The sequence below is a fragment of the Lissotriton helveticus genome, chromosome 1_1 (genome assembly GCF_964261635.1).
Source record: "Lissotriton helveticus chromosome 1_1, aLisHel1.1, whole genome shotgun sequence".
Taxonomy (NCBI): domain Eukaryota; kingdom Metazoa; phylum Chordata; class Amphibia; order Caudata; family Salamandridae; genus Lissotriton; species Lissotriton helveticus.
In genome coordinates, this window is record NC_136057.1 from 256,948,192 (window position 1) to 256,966,658 (window position 18,467).

The window sequence follows — 18,467 nt, forward strand, 5'->3', positions numbered from 1 at the left end:
TGTATTAATCAATCGAAAATACTGAATTTAACGGCCGCATGCTGATAACGAGGGTCCAGAGAGGGAGCGACAGAATTCATATGGTCAATATATACGGCCCCAATTCCGAAGACAAACAATTTTGGCAGGGAGTGGACAGCAAACTATCCGACCTGCCCCAAGAAGACCTCCTGATCGTAGCCGGGGACATGAACAAGACAATGGACCAAGCAACAGACAGGCACCCAAACAGACAGAGCCATAACTCCAACAACAACAATAACACCCTGAAAGACCTGTGCATCAAACAGCATCTAGCAGACCCATGGAGGCTTCAACACCCGACAGCGCGCGAGTACACCTTCTACTCACACCCACACAACTCCTACAGCAGGATTGACTACATACTGATGTCCAACACACACACACACCTCATAGAAGAAACGGAGATAGCTCCAATTACCATCTCGGATCACGCTCACATAACACTCACTCTAAGTGGCAAACACAACGAAAACCCAACGAGGAGATGGAGGCTGAACGACGACATCCTCCAGAACAAAGAGAACGTTAAAGAAATTGAAGCCACAATTAAAGAATACCTCGAGCACAACGACAATGGCGAAGTAGGGAAGGACATCATATGGGACGCCCTCAAAGCGACACTGAGGGGGAAACTAATAAACATCAAATCCAGGATGAACAGAAGCAGAAACAAGAAAATCTCCGAGCTTGAAGAGGAGATAACAGCACTGGAGAGAGGTCATTGCGCAAACATAACAGACAAGAACACGCTCACCCTGCTCACAAAAAAGAAATACGAACTGAACAAGATCTTAAGTGAGAGGGCTGGGTCCTGGCTAACGAAGTTCAAATCAGTCAACCTATGCGCAGCAAACAAAGCAGGGAAACAGCTGGCATCGTACCTAAAGGCAAAGCAGAGGCAGCACACGATAGCAGCGATAACAGATCGAACGAACAAGTCCCACACAACGAACAAAGGAATACTAGAAGTCTTCAGACAATTCCACCAAGAGCTGTACACTGAGGATCAGACCCTGGGCAAAGATGCAGGACTAGATCTGCTCAACAACACCAATCTGCCAAAACTCAAGGAGGAGGAGAGGGAGTCGCTCGAAGCCGACATAACGGAAGAAGAGATTGGAACAGCCATAAGCCAACTGAAACAGAACAAAGCGCCAGGGCCAGATGGATACTCCGCAGCATTCTACAAAACTTTCAGCGAACACATTAAAACACTAATGGCACAAACGTACTCGACATGCATCCACAACGGGAAGATGACGGCGTCCATGTGCGAGGCCAATATCACCATAATCCCCAAGGAGGGGAAAGATCCACAATACCCCCAGAACTACAGACCAATCTCGCTAATAAATGTCGACTGCAAAATCTACGCGAAGGTCTTAGCCAATAGACTAAACAGAATCCTGCCAGACATCATCCACACCTCACAAGTGGGATACATTTAAAACAGACTATCGCAGGACAACACAAGGCTACTGTGCCACCTAATCAACCACACAGCAAGTAGCAACGAACAAGCAGTCATGATAGCGCTGGATGCGGAGAAGGCCTTTGACAGAGTCTCGTGGCCCTTCTTGAGAAACTGCATGGGAAGTTTCGGACTGGGGGAAAAATACACGGCAATGGTCATGACCCTCTACAACAAACCGACAGCAAAAATAGTGGCAAACGGGAGTACATCCGAAACGCTCACGCTGGGAAGAGGCACCAGACAAGGATGCCCCCTCTCCCCCGGACTCTTCTTGCTCGCTCTAGAACCCCTGCTAGCCAGAATAAGGGACAACACAGGTATAGCAGGCGTCAAGATCAAGAAGAAGACTGTCAAACTAGCGGCGTACGCAGACGACATCCTAATCACAACAACAAACCCCTCCACATCAATAAAAGCGCTCATGGCCACAATAGGAGAATACGCTGCAGCCTCAGGCTACAAACTCAACAAGGAGAAATCGGAGTGCAAGCCAATGAATGTCCACACCACAAGAGAGGTCCTAGGCGAATCCGGACTGGCATGGCAGACGAAACTACTAAAATATCTAGGACTCCACTTTGGAAGAGACCTCACATCAACGCTACAACATAACGAGGACCTCACACTGAAAAAAAAAAAAGAAAGGCTGGAGTTATGGTCGCCAAAATACATAAGCTGGTGGGGACGAATTGAAACCATCAAAATGATGATAACCCCGGTGATAAACTACACGCTAACAATGCTGTCACTCCCAATGACAGAGACATTCCACAAAAAACTAGACCAACTCATAAACATCTTCCTATGGAAAAACAAAATACCAAGGATAAGCCTACAAAAACTAAGACTGACAAGGGACCTTGGAGGCCTCAACCTGGCGAACTTCAAAACATACCAAACGGCATGCCTGGCGAGACAAGGTATTGCCTGGATAGACGGCACACAAACATACAAACCAGTATGGCTAGAGGTCGAACAAGATATCCTGGGAGGGCTCAAGCCAATAGCCCTTCTAACAGCAAACCGGCACCCACTAAAGTCCAACGCCATACTGAAACACACGAGGGAGGCACTGATGAAAGTAGACAGACGCATGGCGCAGAAGCTGAAAAGCACAGCATGGGAATCTATCTGGTTCAACACAAAAGTAACCTATCATGGAGCGACATTGCACAATGACATATGGATCGAGAAAGGCATCAGCCTCCCCAACCAGACAGAAACCAAGCAAGGGCCGCTGACGTTCCAGAACCTACAGCAGCTACACGAACTCCCAAACCAAGAGCTCTACAACTTCCTAAAGATCAAGACAGCAATAACGAAAGCGAACTTAAGCAGAGGGGAGCCAGGCATCATCAAGTACCTGCAACTCCTCAACTCAGCAGGTCACCAAATGGCAAAGATATACAAGCTCCTAAGCCCCTCCACGCTGGCGCAGAACAAGAAAGCCACTAACGCATGGGAGACGCTCCTGGGCAGGCAACTGAATGAAATAGAACGGGCAAAACTGTGGAGCTCAGCGACAACAAGCAAAGTCACCCCACAACTAGCGCAAACAAAGTATTGGCTACTCCATAGGGCCTACTGGACGCCATCCAAGCTCCACAAGGTCGGCATCGCAGAATCAAGCAAATGCTGGAACTGCCAGAAAGAAGAAGGCACCCTCGAACACCTCATTTTCACCTGCGTGAAAGTCAAGAGGTTCTGGACACAGATCAACACCTTCTTGAACGATATGCTCAAAACCGACCTAACAATCAGCTTCGTGAGCCTGGCGACAGAACACCTAACCGCGAACCTAAAAAGTAGAGAAGAGAGAGAACTCCTAGACCTACTCCTCACAGCAGCCCTCAAAATAATCCTAACGAACTGGAAGAACACAGCCAAAGCGAACTTTAAAACATGGATTAATTGGGTCACTTTCCTGAGAGGAGCAGACAACATCACAGGCAACTTCTCGAAAGAACACAACGCCAAACTACACATGTGGCGCCCACTCGATGACCACCTGAGGAAACCCCAGTAAACCCCCCCCCCCTCTCTCCCCCTCTTTCTCCTTTTCTCTTCCTTCCCTTCTTCTATTTGAGGGGAAACAAACGATAAGAGCGCGCATCCACAAATGGACTGTTATAGAAAAAACCGCTATTGTACGCTCCACATATATATATATATATATATATATATATATATATATATATATATATATATATATATATATATTTGTATGGTTTTTATATGCCAATAAAAGTTTTTTTTAAATACGAAAATACTGAATTTAGGCAATCAAGTCACTTAAGGTGTCATAAAAAGATTAAAAGAAGGATCAATATATAGTTTTAACTAGGTTATGTTAACCCCTTCAATGCGCACGTCGGCCATCGGCTGTCGCGAGTACTACCTCGGAAGTGCTGCGCACGTTAGTTTGCCGGCGCAGCCCCGCCCACTCCTTCAAACACGGCGGAATTTGCGCTGCGGTTAAGCGGTTAAAAATGTAATCAACGAAAAACCAGCTTATTGATCATACAGATTCAATCAATTCATGTGACGAAAATATTTTAGAGTGCATTTTAATAAGGGACTTGGGTTGTAAAAAATGAAGAATACCAGATAGAGCAGATAGTTTTCTCTCTTGGTGATTAAACAGCGACTCATCTTGGGGTAAACTTGTCATAATAGTCATTGCACTTTTCAAATTGCAGCCATGTAACTTAAGTACATCATTAATAAACAAAGAATAAATCTTAAAAAATCTAACCATATGAGTGAGACATTTATTTCTATTTTCTTTGCATGTTTTTGTATTATTAGTGCGTTAATAGAAACCTGTGATCTAAGTAAACAAATTATCTATCACAGACTTCTTCGCTGCATTTAGTTATACAAGGAGAGTTACTACTTCCTGTCCGAGGCTGCAAGAGTTGCAGTCTGTGAGCTCTGGGTCACAGAGTCAATAGCAAGAAGAGCACTGTGGCTGCACCTTTCTAGTAAGGCTGTACTGCAGGGATCAGATTGGTGCCAAAGGGAAACAAGCATAACAAGCATTTGCAATGCAATCGGGCTTGCTTTGAGACCTCATATGTTTTTAGCTATGCAGCACATTAGCCTGGGTGCTGAAACATCTACTGTTCTTTAACATGGAGGTAAAGTAAGGACCTAACTGCATGACACTCTAGGTATTGGAACATATGGAGAGAAATATTGCATTTCAGCTGGAAATGGTTTGGTCCAAAGCTCTTTTTTTAATCGGGCTTAGAAGTGTTAACTAGCGCTTTCCTTCCGCTGTGAATGCTGCCCAAGGCACCACCGCATGTCATGTTGTAAAACCTGTTTCAGCCATCCCTAATGTTTTAGCCAACAGCACATTGATTTTTGGGCTAGTAGTTTCAGTTTTACCTTAACTTTTAGGTGGGATAATATGCACAAGGGCGTAGCTACAATTAGGGCAGCAGGGGTAATGGCGCCGGGACTCACTGAACCCTAATAACTGGTTTTCATTACTACCCAACAACACTCAATGAGGTCATTTTCCTTGCTTGTACCAGGGCACTTGGCATCCTTGCTATTCTATGGATATGCAAATCTGATGTGTTTGCAAAATTCTTCCTCTGGCCGCTGGATCCCCGCGAAAGCAGCCTTTCTGCTGAATTCACGGATCTTCTACTCGGCTTGAACTGTATACAGCACATCTCAGTGGCCACCCACACTAAAGGCCATACTCTCGACCAGGTGCGGACGGCCAATCTTGATATTTCTCCTTTAGTTTATCCCTGCACTTGGTCGGATCACTCTTTTATCTCCTTCTCACTGGAGGTCGTTTTGCCCCACCGCCCCTCACCTACTACTAACTTCACTGCGCGGAACTGAAAGCGAGCTGATATCCCTGAATTTCACTCCATTCTACTCTCTACAGCCCCCAGTGACATGACCATGACATCTGCCCAGACTGACGTCCTCGACCAGTGGCTGCAACATGCGAGTGATGTGGTAGCCCTGCTGAGAACTACTCAAACTAAACGCCCTCATGATGCTCAGCGCTGGTTCACAGATCAACTAAAACAGGACAAATTGGCCCTTAGACAAGCCGAGCGCCGTTGGAGGCGTAATTATGACCCACTATTAAAAACCGCTTGTTGATTTATTAAAACTGTACAAAAAATCTATTTTATTGGTCAAAACCTCCTACTAAAATTCTCAGCTCAGCCTCTAAAACCAAGGATATATTTTCCATCGTAGAGGAACTCTCTTTGCCTGATCGCGTCACTGTCCAACCCCAACCCTCACAGGTTCTTTGCGACTCCCTTAATTCATTCTTTATCGACACGATCAATACTATTAAAAACAATATTCCCCTCCCCTCCTCGTCCTCTGCTTGCTTTTTACCTCCCATGAATCATTGTTGTTTTAACAAGTTCCCTCCCATTTCCCAGACTGAGTTCATCTCTCTGTTACAAGCGGTCAGCTCAGGTTCCCCTAATGATTGTTGTCCCCCTCAAATCCTGAAAGCCGCCTTCTTGGCTTGTCCTGGTCCCCCATTGGCACTCCTCAACAACTCGCTCGCCACAGTCTCTGTCCCCGATGCCTTCAAACAGGCAGTTGTTGTCCCCATACTTAAAAAACCTGGGGCTGACCCTTCCGTTTTGTGCAATTATCGGCCGATCTCCCTCCTCCCCTATTTGGGGAAGGTCTTGGAGACTTATGTCACCCGCTGCCTCAGCACATTCATTGAAGGGTCTTCCTTCTTAGATGATCAGCAAGCCGGTTTCAGACCGGCCCGTTCCACGGAAGCTGTCATAGTGGCTGTAATGGATGTGCTGAGGCAAGGCGCCGCTAAGAACCTCTCTCAAGCTCTCGTTCTATTAGATCTGTCGGCTGCTTTTGACAGGGTCGATCACGCCATCTTGATCGACCGTGTCAAAAATGCGGGCATCCAGGGCATGGTTCTGACATGGATTAGCTCCTTCCTGCATCAGCGCTCCCAGTCGGTTCACCTGTCCACTTTCTCTGCCCCCTATTCCTCACTTTCCTGTGGTGTCCCTCAAGGTTCTGCTCTCTCGCCCCTTCTATTTAATCTCTATATGCAACCCCTGTCTCTACTTTCAATTATGCGGATGATCTAAAGTTCATTTTTCCTATTGATTCTTCCCCTTCTTCCTGTGTTAATTTCCAAACCACCATGCTTGCCATTTCTCAGTGGATGCATTTCAGCCAGCAGAAGCTCAACCCCCAGCAAGACGGAGTTGGTGTTGACAAGTGGGTTGTCCAACCCTTGGAGCTCTAGCTTCTGGCCCCCTTCTCTTGGCTCCCCACCCTGTCCTGTCAATACGGTGAAGAGCCTCGGTGTAATCATCTCCAGTGATCTTTCTATGAGGCCCCAAATCAATGCTGTCACCTCCTCCTGTTTTTTCCACCTACGCAGGATTTGCAAAATTCGCAGGTTCCTCACCACTGAGGCGCTCACACTGGTCATCATGGCTCTTGTCACTTCCCGTATTGACTATGCCAACTCCCTGTATGCTGGGATTCCTGCCTACCATCTTTATCGGCTCCAGCTGGTACAAAATCAGGCGGCAAGACAGATCTTTCAACTGCCTAAGCACCACCATGTTTCGCCCTTGCTGAGGAGACTGCACTGGCTCCCAGTAGCCTCTCGATGCATCTTTAAACTGGGTTGCACGGTATTCAAGGCACTCCTCGCTCTTGCCCCAGCTTTCACTTCCCTTAGTCTCAAGCGCCACATTCCCTCAAGAAATCTCCGGTCTTCTACACACAACCTCCTCACTGTCCCCAGGTTTAAACGCAAAAAGCACGGAGGTTCCTGCTTCTCTTTTCTTGCCCCCACACTTTGGAACTCTCTCCCGACCACTATCCGACTGTGTCCTAATTACATCTGCTTTCGTAAACTACTCAAAACACATCTCTTCCAGTTAGCTTACAAGTAACCTTGCTGCCTGCCCCTTTCTGCGTTTGCCCATGAGCGCCATGAAACCGACCCGGTGACCGTGCGCGGTAGAAGTGATTTTAACATAACATAACAAATGTTTGCGGGCTGCGTTTTAGACTTTCCTTCTCCGTGCCCCTACTGGCAGGCCAGTAGGGGCTCTTACTGTAGTCCATGATGGAGTTGCACACGTTCGTGTTGGGGAAGCCACTTCTCCACAGGGAGGCGTACCTGCGGCATATGGTCAGACCAGGCGGGCAGGAAGGCGACAGGCTGGGATGCAACGGGAGAGGGAAGGAGGCTCGGCACAAGCACTTAACAAGTCTGTCCCGAGACACTAATCGAGGCGGCCATGACAACAGCACAAAGCAGTCGGCCCCACCCTGAGCATGCAGTGAGTCAGAGCACCCTAGGGATGGACGACACCTGAGCTCTCACCCCGCAGCTGCCTGGGTGAGGAAGCACATCGGGTTACACTGCACCCCTGCCAGCCCGGCTCTTAACCCGTACCTGGCCGGGTGGGGCTTGTAGAACAGCTGCCATTGTACTTTTTGCACTCCAATCGGAAACAGTCCTTTTTCGACACCCGCCCACACATTTTAAAGCAGACCGTACATAAAAGTGAGATTAGAGGCTTTTGCGGCATAGTAACAAAAAAAAACAAGTATTTGCAATGCAGTAGGACTTGCATTTACGTGAGACCTATTGCATTGCAAACTGGAGTGCAGGCGGGCGAGAAGTCACGAACAACGAGAGTGCGCGGCGATGCGAATTGGGGGGTGAGAAAGCACGGACTGCAGGGGGGCACGGGAAGAAACTAGTGCTCACAATCTAAATAAGACCTACTGTGAAACACTCAAAGTAAAGGGGCCAGTAGTCGTGAAGGATACAAATGACGACATGGCCGTCATAAGGAGGGACTAACAATCTAAAACCAATCAGTAGGCAGCATTTAGGAACAAAGCCAATGAAAAAGTTGGGTGGAGTTTCCACTCCATACTGCCAATGAAAAAGTTGGGTGGAGTTTCCACTCCATACTGCATGCCTCGCAAAGTGAGCAGCGCATGCGCGCTGCCGCTATAGGCTCGACCTAAAAGGAAGGGCAACTTTTATCCCAAGAAGGTACAAAGGGAAACCGAACCCTTAGATAGACAGTCTAAGCATAAATACTTGATATTCTGTATGTGCTTAAAGGATACCTGCTCTTGCATGACCCCATCAGCCTCACATTTCATGATTCTTTAATTAATACAAACCTCGTATGCTCCTGTGTTTCTGCACACTTCGCAGATCTTTCCTGTCCTCGTCGCACGTTCACTGATTAACGTGCCACCCTTTGAACTGCCTGTTGATACACTGGTTTTGCCAGAAATAAGAGGGTCCTAGACTAGAGGCGGAGTCCGGTATCTGATGCAATGAAATGCAAGTGTGCAGATGTGAAAGGTGATGTCAGAAATATAGCACCTTCACCCACAACTGAGTTCCCTCCATCTTTTGGAAAGAAACCAGAAGGTGGACGGGGAGTTGGAAGCTCTACTGGCTGAAAATACTGAGAATATGCAAATGTATTCGCCACTCCATACTCCTGACAGCTCCATTTCCTCCTGTGTATTACTCATCTGCAAGAAGCATGCTGCGCTTGCTTTTGCACATCTGTCCAGTAAGTGCCCCGATGTTAAGTGCGTCAACTGCTTTGCGAGTGAGTCCCGCCTTTCAACCATTGGCATGGGGCATTCTGTGTACTATCGGCACATAGTTCCCATGGTGGTCCAGGAAGCCATGTGATGTCTTCTGAAAGCTAGGCCTGGCTGAAGCTGTCACATGTAACTTACTTGTGGGTCACCTGGCAGCTATGTTTTAGGGTGCATTTGCAACCATGTTTATGCGAATATGCTCCGCGACAGTTTAGGAATTAAAGATAAGTTAATGAATGAGCCTACATGGACTGAGACAGAACAAGTGGTTCGAGGCATATGAGCTGCAGATCTCACACTGTGGATTAAATCGCCACCTGGTGTTGGGCTTGGATGATTGCATGTTGTTGTCGTCTTGGAAGAAGTCTTTGTAGTCAAGAGATAGGTGACTCCTCCCTTGGACGATAGTGCGCATGGGCATCGACTCCATCCTTAGATTGTTTTTTTTCCGCCACTGGGTTCGGATGAAACTTTTCCGCTCCGGTTGGAAATCTACTTTTCAAGTACTTCGACGCGTAAAAATGTTCTTCAAACTTCACCAAAAAACTTTCAATACCGATAAACATCGACTCGACTTCATCAGCTCAATTCCGATCGTCGACGCGGGCTGTAGGACCTACCCACGCCGTGAGGCCTACAACTTATGGAAAGGACGCCATTCAAAAGATGCCCCGGGTGTGGAGCAAAATTTCCACACAGTGACCATCAAGAGGTCTGTAACCTGAGCTTATCGCCAGAGTACGACTAATCCAGCTGCAGAGCCTGTGCATCCTTTTGATCGAAAAAGACCATTTGAGATCGGAGGGCCTGTCGACGCGATATTCAGAGATCAGCTTCAGAACCGGTGGACATCTTCGACGAAGGTCCATGCGTCCCAGAAGAAGATTCCGATGATCTCCAGATCGTATCCGAGGCAGATGACTCAGATGACTCCATACCTTCGGGTCAACGTGTGAGTACCACTGCCCCTATCCCAGCCCAAACATCAAAGGCAAAGGTCAACAGTCCGCCTGCGGGGCCCAATCGAGACTGAAAATACACTTCGAAAGCCCCGCCATCGAGCCCGGTTCCAAAGAAAATAACGAAGCCTTCCAGTAGCTCCGTAGACAGCATGAGGAAAGTCAGAAAAATGGTCAGGCGATTTAGTCGATGTTTCTTAAGTAATTTTGCCCGGCGATAAACGCCTCTAATACCATACGAAGTTTATCAAATAAAGAGGCAGGCGCTGGAGACAGGAAGACAGGAAACAAGTTTTATTCCGACGGAGCAGAACACATCAGATCGGACAACAAGGTATCGTCTCGAGGTGCTCTCTCTAGCCTCTCTGAGGCCTGGCCTTTTATACACTGGTTTACGACATGTGACCGCTCTTTATTACAATAAAGACATTGTGAAGTAAGGAAAAAGACATCCCCGGTACCCCCCAGTTCCGGCTCATTCCAACACGTGGCTACAGTAGAGGTCCTCACCCCCCATACAATAGGAGGGGGCTATCACGCAGCTGAGTGTTCCGCCGATTCCTTTGGAATGTGTGCGCCTGATCGAATCTCAGGGGGTGGGGAGGTCATGATCAATAGTAACTCCTTTGAAGAGGGGCGAGTGCATACAGTAGTGGGCAATAAACTGTATCCTCAGGCTAAGGGATGACCAGCGGTCCGTGCAGACAATCGGGCTCAGAGGAAGGGTCATCAAATGAGAGATATTCATGAAAGGAAGGATCGGTGTGGACAATCGAGCGTAGAGGAAGGGTTTATCAAAAGAGGGGTATTCATGGAAGGAAAGGAGGTGTTGGTCAGGCGCGGGGTGTGATTCCCAGAGACAGAGTCATGCGGAAGGGGAGGGTTCATGACTTGTGCATGTGGGAGCGGGGGCAGCCAGGGTGCCTGGGGGATGCTTGCAGGGTCGGGGAAGTGCGCTGACGAGCGATCGTGAACAGGGAGACCATGGTACCTAAAATGGCTGTCGTGTATGTTCATACGTGAGTCTGAGGAATGGGCAAGATGGCGCAGATGATGTTCAGTTCACGAACTAAAATTCCACAGTCCTCCCTTTTAACATGTCTCGCCAGCTTGTCAATTCGGATCTATCCCCATAAGACCACGTATTTCTATCTCATAGAGGGGACTCATGTGCTCAGTTCTAAAGTCCAAAGTCTTAGGGCACATACAGTTGGAAATGAGTGAACAAAAAGGTGGCAAACATTGAATACCTAAGCAACACCCACACAGTACCACGACTGGTATCAGTATAAATGTAAACAACCTCCATCCCCAGTCCTTCAAAGTGTCCCAAAACCAGCTTCCAAGCGACCATCCTTCTTGCTCCTGGTGAACCTCTGAGGATAGTCTGTGGAGGTGTTCGATTGCTTTGTAGACTGAAGGCGAGTTATCTGGCACGTAGGTGCAACAGCTAGAGCCGATGATGCGGCATGCTCCTCCACGGTCGGCCAGAACCACATCTAGAACAAGGCGATTTTGAAGAGCCACCAGGCGGACTGCCTGAAGCTCAGCCGTGTTGTTAGCGAGGATGCCAGCCGTGATGTTAATGGTTGTTTCTACTGCCTGAGTCAGGTGTCGGATAGCACGGCTATTTGCCATTGGGCCCCACAGAGGAACAAGTCCCTTCACCGCATCCAGGAACTGTGCTCCGGTGGAGTCGGCTTGTCCAATGTCTCCGGCGCGCTTTTGCCGGTGATGGTAGGCTGGGGCCACATACGTGGGGGGGAGAATGAAGGCGATGTAGCACATATCCCTCCACTTTTCGGGAGCCAAGTGTAAGCTTTGATGCCACAAACAAAGTACATATTCGGAGAAGCAACAAAGGAGGGGGAATCAACTGAGACCAATGTTATGGTGATGTTGCAGGAACTGTGACCCACCAGCTGTGTTCCCTTGCCTTCGAGGCACACGAGACCTGTGACATTGATGACAGACAGGGCCACAGTCAGAGTGGCAGCCGTTCGCTTCCGCAGGTAGGAGAAGGTGGGTCTAGCTGGATTGTGGAGCACTTGCATTTCAACTCGTTCTTTGGCAGGGATGTTCATATGGAAGGCGGAACCTGAGGTCACAGGACAAAAGGGGGCAGACGTCCTTCCTGTTTTGTTCAGCCAGAACCCATAGTAGAAGTGTGACACTGTTTGACCAGAAGCGGCGTTGTCCTTGTGGCTTTCCTGCAAGAGGATCAACCAGGCGAGGCAGGAGCCGTGAACTGAGAAAGGAGAAGGGATGAAGGGGATGGAGTGTCCAGTGGCATGCGGGAGCAACCCGCAGATCCAGCAGTTCGTGGCATTTGCAGCAAGGTTGTGCTGGTGCAATAGTTGCACGAAGGAATTGTTCCAGAACTCCTTGCGCCTTTCTCGGAGCTGAGGCGAAAAGGAGATCAGGTGGTGCTCTTTCATGGTGGTTGGTTGTGCAGTGGTTGGCAATATCTGATGAGCGGGTGTGCTTTCCTCCAAGATCCAGAAGGAAGTCATGAGGAGGAGGCAAAGGAGGAAGACAATGAAGAAGGCGATTGTCTTTGATTTGTGCAAATTGTCAGCCTTTGGGTTCCTGTAGTGGGTATTTCCTGTTGCTTCCATCATCTTCTTATCTGGCGCTTCCATCATCTTCTTATCTGGCGCTTCCATCATCTTCAAGGTGCTCGGTAATGGGCAGAACCCCAGACTTTGTTTAGCTTCTCTCCGGGTAACCCTTGGTTGTTTTAGGCCACCGTTCTGAGATTTTAACTTAGTCCGTGGTCTACTTAGCCGAAGCTCCCTCCTTTTTGACGCAGAAATACCCTTCCCGGGATGGCACAGTGGGATCAGAGAATTTTGCAAGTTCAAGTGCCTCAGTATCAGGATAGCAGTTCAGTGATGGCCGGTCTTTGTTCAGGAGCTCTTCTTGTGTGTCGACGTTTTCTGTCGTGGCCAGGGTCGAGGAGACCTTCTTGCAGTGGTGTGCGTGCAGCCAGTGCCTTTTTCCCTTCACTCGAAGAGCCGTCCGAGTGGTGATCAGTACTTGCCAGGGGCCCGTCCACCGGGGTTCCAGACTCTTTGCCCGTTGAAAATTCCGGACTAGAACATAGTCTCCCGGTTGGATATCGTGACCGGGACCCCTGGAAGCATCGGGGATGGCCTGCTGCACCTGTTGATGAATGACAGACAACGTTTTAGTTAATTTGTATAAATAATCTGACAGCAGGACGTCGGGGACATCGTGAATGGAGGTCGGTTTGGGGGCAGTCCAGAGGTTCATTGGTCGCCCAAACACAACCTCGTAGGGGGTCAAATGGTGCTAAGTGGGAGTGGAGCGCATCGATAGCAATGCCAGTGGGAGGGCATCTGGCCACTTAATTCCTGTGGTGGCCACTATTTTTGACAGTTTCAGTTTCAGTGTAGCATTGTGTCGCTCAACTAGGCCAGCGGATTGGGGGTGGAAGACCGCATGAAACCTCTGCTTTACCCCCAGCCCCTTCAAGATTAGTTGGATAACTTCAGCTATGAAGTGGGGGCCATTGTCGCTCCATAAAATTCGACAAAGGCCGTAGCGAGGGAAAAACTCTTTCAGTAGTACTTTGGCAGTAGTCATGGCAGTGTTATCACGGGTTGGATAGGCTTCCACCCATTTGCTGAAGGCACATACAATGACTAATACGTACTTCAAGCCTTGGCATCTCTCCAGCTGGATGTAATCCATCTGGAGTACCTCAAAGGGGTGGTCGGGGATCCCAAACCCTCCCCGGGGTACCACAGTTCCTTTCCCGGGGTTGTGTTGTAGGCAGATAAGGCACTGCTGGACCAGGCGTTTGGCTGAGTCGCGTATTTTGTTGTTGTGCCAGACTTTGGAAATGAGTTCAATCATGGGGGCAGAACCTATGTGTGCAGGGGAGTGTGCCATAGTCAGTATGGGAATCAAGTATGAGTCAGGCAGCAACCATTTGTTTGTGTCTTTTGTCCGCCAGCAGCCTTCATCGTCCTTTAGACCCACCCGTGCCCACTCGGTCAGTTCGTGAGGTGTGCTGGCCGACTGGATGTCCCTAATCGTTTCCCTAGCGTCAGTCCATTTTTCTGCTTGTGACCTGGTCACATACATGCGTGTCGTCGTCCCATTCTCAGCTGTGGTTCGGGCAGTGATGTCGGCCAGTGCGTTTCCCTGCCCAACTAAGTCAGTCACCTTCTTGTGTGCCTGGCATTTGATCACTGCTAATCGTTTGGGGAGGAGAACTGCTTCAATCAGGGCGGAGACTAGATCTCCGTGAAGGATGGGCGTGCCGTGGGACGTCAGGAATCCCCTTTCCCTCCACAAGAGCCCAAAATGATGAACCACCCCGAAGGCATACTGGCTGTCCGTGTAAATGTTCGCCGTGGTTCCTGCTGCTATGATACATGCTCGTGTGAGGGCAATTAGCTCTGCCGCCTGTGCGGATCGTTGCGTGATGCGGGCTGTTTCAACTACTGTTCGGGCTGTCGTCACTGCATAGGCAGCTGAAGTGGTGCCGTCTGGGAGTTTGATACAAGAGCCGTCTACCCATAGCTCTCCATCAGGGTCTGTAAATGTCTCGGAGGTCAATTCTACTCCTGGTCTGTTCGTCCGTGAGGGTCACACAGTCGTGTATAGGGGGCACATCGGGGTCATTTTCAGGCAAGGGCAACAGTGTAGCAGGATTCAAAGTCGTGCATCTCTTCAGAGTGATGTGGGGTGCAAGTAGAGTCAATTCGTACCCCATCAGTCGTGCACTAGTCAGGTGTTGAGTCTTGGTCTGGTTCAAAAGGGTGTCAACTGCGTGGGGTACTAACACCGTGAGAGAGTTTGAAAGTACAATTCCCTCACTCTGACGGATAGAGACCGCAGCGGCGGCTACTGCTCGAAGGCAGGCAGGTAAAGCTCTGGCGACTGGGTCAAGAGTGGCAGAAAAGTAGGCACAAGGGCGTTGTTTGGACCCGATGGGCTGAGTTAGAACAGACAATGCGCATCCCTCCCTTTCGTGAGTGAAGAGGGAGAAGGGCTTGGAGTAATCTGGTGTTCCTAGGACGTGTGCCGAGCAAAGGGCATCCCGCAACTCCTTAAAGGACGCTTGGCATTCGGGGGTCCAAGGGAGTGGGAAGGGAACATCTTTGGCCAACAGGGAAAGTAGGGGTTTTATAATGAGACTGAAATTTGGTAACCATTGTCGGCAAAAAGAGGTAAGGCCCACCAATGAACGGACTTGCTTCTGTGTTTTTGGGATGGGGGTGTCTAGCATGGTTTGGATTCGTTCGGGCGTAAGTTTCCTCCCTTCTTTGGACAGGAGATGGCCTAGGTATGTCACTTGAGGCTGGCAGAACTGCAGTTTCTTTTTGGAGACTTTGTGGCCATTCTCCGCAAGAAAGTGCAAGAGTTGGATAGTGGCCGTGATTGCAAGTGGAGTGGTGTCGGCCGCCAAAAGGATATCATCGACATATTGGATCAACACCACTCCATCTGGTAGCTGGACGGCGTCCAGCTGTCTTTTGAGGGCCTGGCTGTAAATGCTGGGACTTTCAGTGTAGCCCTGGGGAGCTCTACAAAATCGGTACGAACGTTTTTTTAAGGTGAAGCCGAAGAGATAACGGCTGTCTGGATGGATGGGGATAGAGAAAAATGCATTCTTGAGATCAATAACGGTGAAGGTGGTGGCAGTGGACGGGATGAGGGTCAGAATGGTGGTGATGTCTGAGACTACGGGGTACTGTGGCACCACCACTTTGTTGACTTCTCGCAGGTCGATGATGAAGCGGTACGCTTTCTCATCTCCCTCACCTTGCTTCTTAACAATGGGTAGGATAGGGCTGTTGCAGACATTACTAACCACTTCCTCTACCACTCCTGCATCTACCAGGGACTGAATAATCGCTACCAATGCCTTCTCGCCTTCGGGCGATATCCGGTACTGTGGGAGTTTCGGGAGTATTGCGTCTGGTCAAACAGTTATGTGCACAGGGTCGATCATCATTCGTCCTACATCCGAGTCGTTTCTGGCCCATAGGTACAGGGGTAGGGTGTCGAGCAAGGATAGGTCAGCATCAGTTATAGAGTACATATGTCGTGCGGGGCGGGATCTGGACATGCTTGGGTTGTCGTACAGGAAGACTCGGACTCCATCTGGGGAACACCTAATAGTAGCTCGGAAATGTTTTAGTAAATCAATACCCATAATGGCGTCAGGGGAGTTGGAGGAGAGCAGAAATGTTGTGTCAGTGGGGTTGTTTCCTAGGTCAAAGGAGATGGGTACAGACAGGGGATTAGTGGAGGGCGTTCCATCGAAACCTATCGATGTAATGTGTGAGTCAGACAAGGGTGCCCTTGGAATCAGTAGCTTTGATAATACACTACGTGTCGCTCCAGTGTCTACCAAGAATGGAGACTTTGTACCCAGGACCTTAGCGGTGATGTAAGGACCTTGCTGGTCAACACAGAGCTCGACTGGATCCCTCCCTTGCCCCTGGCAGTCCTATGCGAAGTCGGGAGTGTTCTCACTGTCAGATAGTTGGTAATGGTTCTGTCGGGGACGGTCAAATGTGTTCGATCTTCCTGGTCTGCCGCTGTTGGTGTCGTTTGTGTACCCCCGCCCCTGCCCTCTAGTCCTGGGGCCATTCGTCATGTCCCTCGTTTCTTTATTTTTAATTAGTTCCAGAAGAACCGGACATTGAGACTTCCAATGCCCGAATCCTTTGCAAAATGCACACTGATTATCTTCTATGTCCCTACGTCCAGAGTAGGGAGTGGGTGTGCGGTCCTTTGGGGGTGGATTTCTAGGGGCGATTGATTGGTAGCTCCCCCTGTGTAGTTCTTTCCCGACTGCCACCCCTTGTATCTGGGCTATCACCCTTTCTTTCAAATCTTTCTTCTTTCTCTCGGTTGCCCTATCATTCTCATTCTTTTGGTGTTCGTAGTACTGAGCCATTTGGAGGATAGCGGCGGGTTTGGAGGCCCCCCAACTACTCTCGCTCGTTTGTAACTTTTGGGAAACCTCTTGTGACAGACCCTTTACGTAGTTTTGCACGAATAGGTGTTGTCCGGTTGCGGTGGTCATGTCTTGGCCACTGTAGTCGGAGAACACCGTTTCAAATCGGGAGAAGTATTCTGATAAGTCTTCCTGGGGTTTCTGACGGCAAGCCGTGACTATTGACCAATCTACCTTTTTCTCTGGGATCAAGGTTTTTAGCTTCTGGACTATTTTGTCCGGAAGTTCCAGTATGTCTTTTATCGGTTTCCTTCCGGGCTCTTGTCGTCTATCTAGCTCACTGAGTTGATTCCAGGTATGTCCGAACAGATCTGTGTGATCGGCTTTCCGGATTTGCTTCCACACGTCAGCCGGTAGACATAACCCGAAAAACAAATCAATGTCTGCTAGAGTCATTATCGTTGAGCCCAAGGCTGTGCCTAATTCAGTGTAAAATGCTGTTGGGTTCTTCCTTAAATCAGGCAGGGTTTGCCTAAAGGTTAAAATATCGTGTCGATCCCATGGTTGGTAAACCCAATTGTACACAACCCTCCCTTTTGCATCTGCGTGGTTGATATCGTCGTTTGTTCCCTGACCTCTTGGGGGAACCCAGTAGGGGGCGGCTTCTCTGATAGGCATCATAGTGTTGGCTACTTCTAATGGGGACTCAGCCGTTTCAGGGACTATGATTTTGACCTCTGGTTTCTGTTCCGTGAGGTGGCGGAAGACTTCAAGCGTTTGCATGAAGAGGTCCGTCACATCGCGCTCAGTCCCATCTCCAACATCGACCTTTCTATATAGAGCCGTCAGCTTAGCAGGACCCTTATTTTGATACCTATCCTCATATGCGTTCAGGGTGTGGTAGCTGAACCGTAAAATGAAATGCCGTCTGTGGCTACCGGCATGTGAATTGTGCATATCCATCGTATATTCTTCGCTCTCCTTCCCTTCTACCAGTGTATTTGCTATCTTGTCAATCCCATCCCGCTCGTCTTTGCTCAACCTATTTGGTCTGGCTGTTGGCTGCTTGCTAGTCTCGAGTTCATCTGATGTTGTTACCAATGTGGCCGGTGCGAAGGCCGTAAGAGCCGGGGCACTAGCGCTAGGGTCACCCTCGCCCGCACTCAGAACTGGTAGGTGCTGCGCTAGAGGCTGGCAGGGGGCATAAGGAGGGGGCATGTAGATAATCGGAGGACCTAGCAGTAACTCGTCGTTTGCCCGTTGTTTGGAGGGCATCTCTGGGTAGAGCGTAGAGGGGGTCCTAACAGGGCATTGGCCTGCCGACCCTGATTCTTGCGTTTGTCCAACTTCCTCTCTCCTTCTTATTTTTTCATCTAGTTCCTTAGCGGCCAGGTGGGCTGCCTTTCGTAACTCTTTCCGTATTTTTGCTTCTTCT

At 49.1% G+C, this 18,467-nt stretch overlaps 1 protein-coding gene across 3 annotated transcripts in view; it reads left to right on the forward strand.

Moving 5' to 3' along the window:
* Nucleotides 1-18,467, forward strand: part of PNLDC1 (PARN like ribonuclease domain containing exonuclease 1) — a 458,177-nt gene that overhangs the window by 245,337 nt on the left and 194,373 nt on the right. The window lies entirely within an intron of this gene.